We start from the raw sequence: 9,080 nt of genomic DNA on the forward strand, positions 1-9,080 counted from the left end.
TAGATTTATTTATTTAATTTTCGTTCTTGGCTCTAAAAGTTTTATTTCAGATTTTCATTACTTATTTTCCAAGCATCATTGTCTTATATGCATTTAACGGTACATTAACACAATGTATTTGAATAGCTGGATTGCTTTGCTACAAATTTGTATGTAATTAATTCTTGCTAGTTAAGTGTTGAAACTTTCAATCTTACTCGTTTTCTTTTCTCTGTAGTTTAATGTGGGATCTGGGGTCTTTAAATATTTTGTAATTGATATTTTATTTTGTTTATTTAAAGTTATATGGCTTTGACAAAGGTTAAATGGTTTAGTATATTTTCACACTGAAATAAATAGCATTAATATTTTGGTTGCCACGTGGATCATATAGGATTCTCACCTTCTTTCTAATGAAATTACTTCTTCTCTTTTGCAGTTAAGAAACAACAAAGAAGGGATAATCTAATTCGATAAGTTGTCGAAATCATAGGTTTAGTTGTAGAAACTAATGTTTAATTAATAATCATTTATCTAGGAAAAGAATTGATAGAAGGCGTTTCCTGTCATTAAGACTTGTTTGCTTAATTCTATATTGTGTATTTTTCATTATGGGAATTTAAATGCTTTCTCAAGCATTTCTATCCATAAAGTTCTAATATTAATGTATAGTGCATTTTATCGATATAGATGTCGATGTTTTTAATTATATTCATCTATCCATAAATAATTATTTCAATTATTATTATTATTAGACATGCGAATGAATTAGTAAGGCCACAATCGTACAAAAACTAGATTTGATTTAATTACATAGGTCATGTTTGGTTGCACTTCTGCCCCTATTTGATAATTAGTGTGTAAGTTTGTCACATGACGTTAATGTATATTAAATACTGGTTTCTAGCTTTCCCTCGCGAGTATTTTATTTTTTATTTTCTCGTACACGAAGTGTACGAAAAGAAATTATTATAATCGCCAAAAGATTCCACCATGGATTTTGCTGAATCTCTACTTTTTAGATTTGAGTATGAGAAAGCCATTTCTGGAATTATGTTTGTCTGTCAATCAATAAGATAAGTAGAAAACAAAAAGAAAATGATGGATGGAATTTGGCTTGTGCTTTTAACATCGAAATGAAAGAATTCTGTCAAATTTCGGACGACATTCGTCAACGGGAGATCTGTCTTTCTTTGCGCATACGAATATAACTGAAAACATGCAATGAGTTATACAGAGATGATAGCTTGCATATGGCTATATTACTAAAATTATAGATAAATACCAAAGTTTGAACTAAATCCATCTATTGGTTGACTGTCTTTCGGTCTGAGTATGTGACATATGAGTACAATAACTCAGAGACGCGATAAGTTAGATGAATGAAATTTAGAATGTCTTGACAACAAATTTGTAGTCAAATTTTCAATGCAATCGGTCTAATAGAATTAGTCAAAAATGCGTGTTTGATTCTCTTTACCATATGACGAAACTAAACACAAAACAAACCCTACTAGGGAGGCATATGGGAAAGTTGACATAGAAACTCTGTCACTTTTTGACGAACGGATGCATTTTTTTAGTGCTGGGCTCTCTTTACTACGAAAGTTCTAAGATAACACATGACAAAAATATGTGCTAAACAATAAATATATAAAAATTCAAAGTAAGATTGAAAGCTGAATAGTTTGGAAAATGCACAGAGGTGAGTAGATTTTGTGAGTTTTATGTCGCCAGAGCAAAATAAAAATGATCATTCTGTGCCAAACAATCACAGAAATGAGAAATCCTATTTGACTTTTTTGAATTTATGTTGATAGTCGGAGACTTGACAAATTATCGCAGAAATAAAAACGGAAAACGAACGCTAAAATCAGAATTTTAATTCAGTGTGGCTTCATTTCATTCCAGTGGCATTCATACTCAACTCTTGTCTTCGAACATATTATAAGTCGGCAAGGTGCTTATGGAGCAAGAGAGAAACATCTTTCTTCCAGTCACACAATCAAAAATTTTCTCCAGAAACTGATTTATTCAGTTGGCATGAATTATTCTCAACTTTTATCATTTGATAAGCTAAAGTATCGTTTTCGATACTGTATTCATATTGTATTATATATATTGTATTCATGATTGATATAAATTTAGTTTAGTTACATTAGCGTCCCGTTTTAAAGCAATACTAGGGCTATTTTGGAACGGACCTAGTAAATTTTGAACTGCAGTTGGATGATGAGGACAATATCTGTACTGATACCCCTCTCCAAGCTTCCACACCACAACAGAGTGAGGACGTTTTACCCCGAAGGATTTAACGTGCACCAGTCCCGCTTATCCGACGTTTCTTCGGGCAATCGGGTTTCGAGCCTGAAATTCTCAGGTTCCGAAGCCAGACTTTACCACCAGGCCACCATGGGCCTCAATATAATACTAGATTTCATTAGAGTATGATTCTAGAATATATTATTCAATACCATTCTGAATATTGAATAACATACTCGCCTTTCAAAATATTTTTTTGCCATGTTACGGCAGAGTCAATATTTTTATTCTTTTTCTATCTGCTCATATTAGGCATTATTTATCGTATTGTTTAGTTGAGTTCATTTATTTAAAAATAAACCCTACATATGGAATGAAGAACATTTTTAAAATTCCATTTATAAAAAGTAACAAGAAGTACTAGTGCAAATCATTTTTTTTCACTTTTTCCTGGTTTAATAGATATTTCTCTGATAAATAAAAATTAAAACTAAATTTTTTGCTTGAAATTTGCTTTCAGTACAATGATGTATAAATCAATTGCTCATTTATTTGCTAACATGTTCTGTGACAGATTCATGAGAATTGAATACTAACATTTTAGATATATTTTTAAGCAACTGTATAACCTTTTCAGAAATCATGCTTGGTGATCAGCCTACATGCTTAAGTTGAGAGAAAGGTTGCATTCAAGTTTTTAAGTCGGTGGTAGCTTCAGTCGACAATCGAAACCTTTTATTTAAAAAAAGGGGAAAAAAATCGATTCTATTTATATCGCTCCAATAGTACTTCACGATTCTGATGTTTTTAAAGGACTAAAAACCGATTGCAAAATTCTTCTCAAGCATTACCTTGATGCTTCATATCTAAGTTTTACGTTCCCTCACGTAATTCAGATAGTTTTAAAACCTGAATTGTAAAGTTTTTTTTTCCTTTTTTCTTTACTGTGCATAATATTAAGTTATTAGACATGTATATAAAATTTTAATTGACAAGAAAAAAGTAACGACATATTTTTCCCTCATATTTATTCCCTGGCGCCCTTTTTAGTTGTTATTTTTCCACTAGATGGCAGCATCAAATTTTAGCTCCAAGATGCTCAGAATTTAGCGTAGAATTTAGCTTCTTAAATATTTCCAGCCAAATATAACCCAGAAGTTTTAAAATAAATATGATATGAAGATAAATATTAACAAATGTAAAGAGGAAAAAATATTAATAAAACTGATTTAAAATGATATTAAGTTATTAAAACTGATTTAAATGATCTTAAGTTAAAATGATACTCTTATACATGTTTGTTTATAAAAGGAACAAAGCATAATAAATTTATTCCAAGGAAGTTTAAGATTTTTATAATTTAACTATGAAACTTTTGTCGTTTTTTTATTGAGAAATGGATACAGTTTATTTTGTCTACCCTTTTTTTATGTCCTTTAAAAAAAATGAAGAAACATGAATTTAGGAGTTACCAAAGAAGACAACAACGTTTCTTCATTTTTACAGAACAGATTCTAAAGTAGAAAATTATTAGCAAACGGAAAAAAAATATATTGCGTTATTTGCATTATAATGCAGAATTTTTTATACGTTAAATAATATATCTAATGACTATAATTAGTAATATATCGAATAATAATCGAAGATGTTTACATAATTCTGTCTTTTTGCAGTCTTTAACGCCAGAATTGTTTTATAATGAAAATTAATAATTTCATTTTTTCAATCTTCGAATCATAAAAAACTATGTTCGAAAAAGTGGCAATGGCAATTTGTTGACAAACGCTATGTGGACGATGTTGTAAAACGGATTTTTTTCCCCCCATCCAACTCAATTTTCACCGGGAAAAACTTTCTCTCTCTCAAATTTACTCGGAAATTTTTGTTAAAATTTCAAAATCTGTAGATAAATAAGAAACAAGAATATTAATTCATGACAAATAGAAAGGAATTCAATTTTAAATGGTTATTTAATGAACTGTAGTGCAGAATAATGAGTCAAGATCATTCTTATTTGTTTATTCATTTATTTCGTAAATGTTGAAGAATTTAAAATTATAAAGCATTGATATGAGATAAAGTAGAACATGCTAATCTGCGAATTCTGATGGAGACCATTAAATTATTTTGGTAGGAAAGTTTGATTATCTAAAAATAGGATCCAATAAACACATACCATTAAAACACATCTGATTCTAAACATGCCATTTTAAAACGCCATTTTGTGTAGTAAGAATCATGCCACTTTGAGTATTATACAAAGTAGGTCTAAAATAGATGAAGATGAAGAATGGTACATAATCAAACACCAGAGTGCACATGAATGTAAGATAGTGAAAAACAAAAAGTGTTTCCTAAGCACAAATATTCAAAATAGCTTCCCTTCGTTACTCCTAAAATGTTCTATTCTTCGTGGTCAAACGTCCACCCGCTGAAGTGGATTGGAAGCTCAACGTCGTCCTCGTCATATGACCGTGGTTTAAAATTACGTGGTCCGTCCCAACCTAGCCCTAGTGTTGCTTTAAAACTGGACGTTAATAAAACTGAAGTAAATCCTAAAATGTCTTATGGACGAATAATTGTTTTCCATATGCTTATGAGCATGTTCACGTCAATGAAACCAAGTACTGTGCCAATAGTGTCTCTTTTGGGAGCATTTTCTGATATTCTGGGCCTCATATAATATTAAATGTTCTGTTTTATTTTTCAAAGTTCTTTCAAGAATCTTGTAATTTTGAGCTTTACCGAATAACAAGGCTACCTTTCTTTGAACAATACCAATCTTTACCAAATATTATACTATTACTTTAAGTTTCTTTTTATTTTAGCATGCATTGGGTTTCGAGATTAGTTAAAAACTGATGTAATCGAGACTCAAAATTAAGCCTTTCGAAATACTCTCTGGTGAGTATTATTACTTTCAGAACATCAATATGAAATAAAAATGATTGTTCTTCATTATTACAGAAATAAATTCTATACAGTTTATGGCCTCTTTACACCCAAGAATTATCCTATACACCCAATTAAGCCATGCAAATCCTTTGGTTTACTTAAGAATGCATTCTTAATTGGAATGATGAAACAAAATTAATCTTTTAAAAGGCTCATTTTTTTTCTAGTGATAGTATATTAAAATACTTGTGAAATTCAGATTGATTTAAGAAAAGTGATTCATTTACCTTTAATAAAATTAATTTGAATTTGTTAATAAATTAGATTAAATAATAATTAATTAACAAATCAAGACACATTGCTGTGGACGAGGAAAAGAAAGCGAAAAATGTAGGTTTTTATTTCATTGAAAAATTAAGCTCAAAACTTAACCTTCTATTTAGAGTTTGCTATTGGCTCATTATTATCTTAAATAATAATAAATTTACTAATGAATAATTAATTTGATTATTAAAACCACATTTTATGATCAGTTTATTAATATTTTTGTGTGTTTTCTGAAATTATCAAAAATAGAAGTCAGATTGGACGTAGTAAAATAGCTTATCATAGGCATACAAAAGTTGATGAATTTGAGGATAAATATATTTATTATGAGCTTATAAGGGATTATATAACAGAAACTCGTCTTTTTATTTTAATTATAAGCCCATTCTTAGGCTATAAATAAAATGCTGTTCTATAAGAAAGCTCATAAAATTAAACGAAAAGATCATTGTTGTCTCTATAACTTCTTATAGATTTCAGAGGAAGGTTTAAATAACTTTTTCAAACAATATTAATTATTACTGATATGAATGAATCATTCTGGTATTGCTCTATTTGATGAACATGGGCATTAAAAACGGTTCACAAAGCCAGTATTTAACTGCTTGCACTGAAGGTCAGATTAAGCCTTGTAGTGGGTTGTAAGCTATACGGGTTTCAGTTTCCCAAATCAAATATTTTTTTTATAAATTTCAATTTATTCATTATATAAGTAGTTTTTAAGTATAAAATATTATGACAAATTGAATTAACAAAACATTTAATAGCGGATCATCCACAGAAGAATTTAATTTCAATATCTGGCATATGAAAACAAATCGAAATTTAAAGTGAAATTTAAGTATATTCAAAAAAGGATTAAAAAAATTGCTAAATTTTTTCTCACAGCCTAAATATTTTAATGCAAAGTTTGCCAGTGCTTTTGATTTTTTAGTGAATCAGCACACTGGAAAATAAATTATACATCTATCTGTAAGTGAATTTAAAAACAGAAAAAAAAATTCATGACAATAATTTAGAAAATGATACTTGATATTAATTTGACAAAGTTCGACCACTCTACTCATGTAAATCAAGTGAAAAAACAAATTTAATTTACCATGTAAAGGATTTTAAAAGAATGAAGCGTTGGGACTACCGAAATTTCGGGCCCTAATCAGTTTTTTATTTTGTCTGCCCAGCCTTGAAGCTAACTAAATAGGACTGAGTTATGTGAATACATACTATCACTATTAATGTTGGTGAAAGGATATCAAAGAAGATTTTCCTGGGGGGGATTTCTTTATTGTGTGATGATCTGCTAAACCTTAAAGTGATGGAGTTGATTGATTGTCTCCGTCGGTCTTTTTGATTACCTGTGCGGCACTGTTGTACCCTGATACTGGGTGGGGTTGCTTCAAGTCAGTCTCCACTGATATCCGCATGTCTTCGGCTTAGACAGAAAAAGATTCTGCTGTGCGTTACCATTGCAAATTAAATTAATCTTAATTATAATTTATTACGTGATTAGTCCGTCTATTAAATAATATAAAAATGAATTTTATGAGGCTTATCATTAGAATTCATAAAAGTAAAATAAATTCTAACTTTTCTTTGAATTATTTAAGGCTAGGCATATCAAATTCGAAAACAGTGGTCGGTGTTTTTATTTAGGCTTTTGTGGGTCTCAAAAAGCAAAGGAAAAGAAAATAGTTGAAATGTTAGTTTATTTCGAAAACTATCATTAGAAAAACGATGAGTGCAAATGTAAAATCAATGTTTCTGTTTTTTCTAGTACTTGCCATCCTTTCTCTGTTATAGTTTTTACGATTTAATGGGAAAACATATTCACAGTGACTACTTTCATAATTGACTGAATTCGAATGCTAGCTATTCTGGATCACCTAGAAATTGATTTTTTTCTTAAAAGCAAATATTCGCAAGCATAGACAGATAAAGTGTGGGAATTTATAAGAGTTTTCAGACGGGAACGGGAAATAAGTGTGAAATTCAAAAACTGCAATTTCAATAAATTTTACATTCCATCACATTGAATATCGATGTAACTACTTAAGTGATGTTTTATATTTATCGGGAACTTCGAAAATAGAGAAAGAAAGAAATCTTGTCTTCCAAAGACTTAAAAATTATCAACCTTCATCAGTGAAAAACATGCTGCATAGACAAAACACTACCTACAGAATTTGAGAATGGCACATAGTCAATATGAAATACTATAATTTGTTAATAATTACGTTTGTGCATAAATTTAAAAGTCTAAACTTAAGCTATAGGATTTCTATTTTTTGTGTAATATTATGCTGACTGGGAATCAATGACAATTATGTGCCGCCACTTTGTCATGTTCATTTTTAACCGCTATCTTTGACCCACCAACTATCATTAACTTTATATCAATAATTTTCAGTTCAGACAAAAAATGTACAATAAATAATTTTTGATATTTAACTAATTTTTGAAATTTTAAGAATATTTCACAAAGAGAGTTTCAATAAGATATGTAAATAAATATAAATAACAGAAGAAGTTTGTTATTTCGAACCTCACGGGATTGCAATAAAAATTCAATTTATCCAAAAAGATTCGAGATTTATTCATTTAAGATTTATTTGGGTAAAAAAAATCGAGTTAAGACGAATACAGAAAGAGGAAATGACAATTTTAGAACTAAAATGATAGTAAAGATTCATTTCTAATACTTAACAATTTTAAGAAATGGTGCATAATTAATAAACATAGTCTTAATAAATAAAAAAATCATGTTTAGTTAAAAAATGTAACAATTTTAAAATTCGAATTGAAAACGTTGGACATTTACTCACTTAAGATCATTGAGGAAGAAAGGTATGGACGTATTTAGCAAATGAAAATAAATAAGAAATGCAGCATTTTTAAAAATGTTTAGTTTGGATTTAGATTTAACCAAAATAAATTCGAGATATAGATGGCATTTCAGCATACGTTCAAAGAAAATTCAACATTCCATAGAAAAAAGCTCTAAATACTGACGAAATCCAATGAACTAAGCTCTGCTATATTTTGAAACTGAACATGAAGAATGTAGAAAGACGGTTCTGCAGATTAGAAGCTTAAACAATATATAGTTTCATTGTAAAAGCTTCCTTAACAATGTCAGAGCACATTTAATCTACTTTAGAATACAGAGGAATTATAGGGATATACGGCATACTGGTAATATTCCATAACGAATTTGATTAAAGAAATGTACAAAGTTATTGAAAACAATTTCACAGCTTACAAATGGCCATAACTTTCTTGTAAAAATTTGAATGCAGGGCAGAAGGAAGATGTATTTTGTGTGCGTAATAATTTCCCCTTTGTAACTTCCCTCGGGAACACGGACAAATCCGTGTGGTAGTCCACTTCATTGCCATGTGAAGCCTTCTCTATATGTACATTTCGTTCACTGCCACGCGTAAAGAAGGCTTTAAGGCAAAGTCTACGACATATCCCAATAAACTGATGACACATGAAATAATTTCAGACAATTTAACTAGCTACATTCAAAACATGCATGTGATTTCTTAATGTAACGCATGTGATTCCTTAACAATGTCAGAGCACATTTAATCTATTTTAGAATACAGAGGAATTAT

This window comes from Argiope bruennichi, chromosome X2 (genome assembly GCF_947563725.1).
Source record: "Argiope bruennichi chromosome X2, qqArgBrue1.1, whole genome shotgun sequence".
Taxonomy (NCBI): domain Eukaryota; kingdom Metazoa; phylum Arthropoda; class Arachnida; order Araneae; family Araneidae; genus Argiope; species Argiope bruennichi.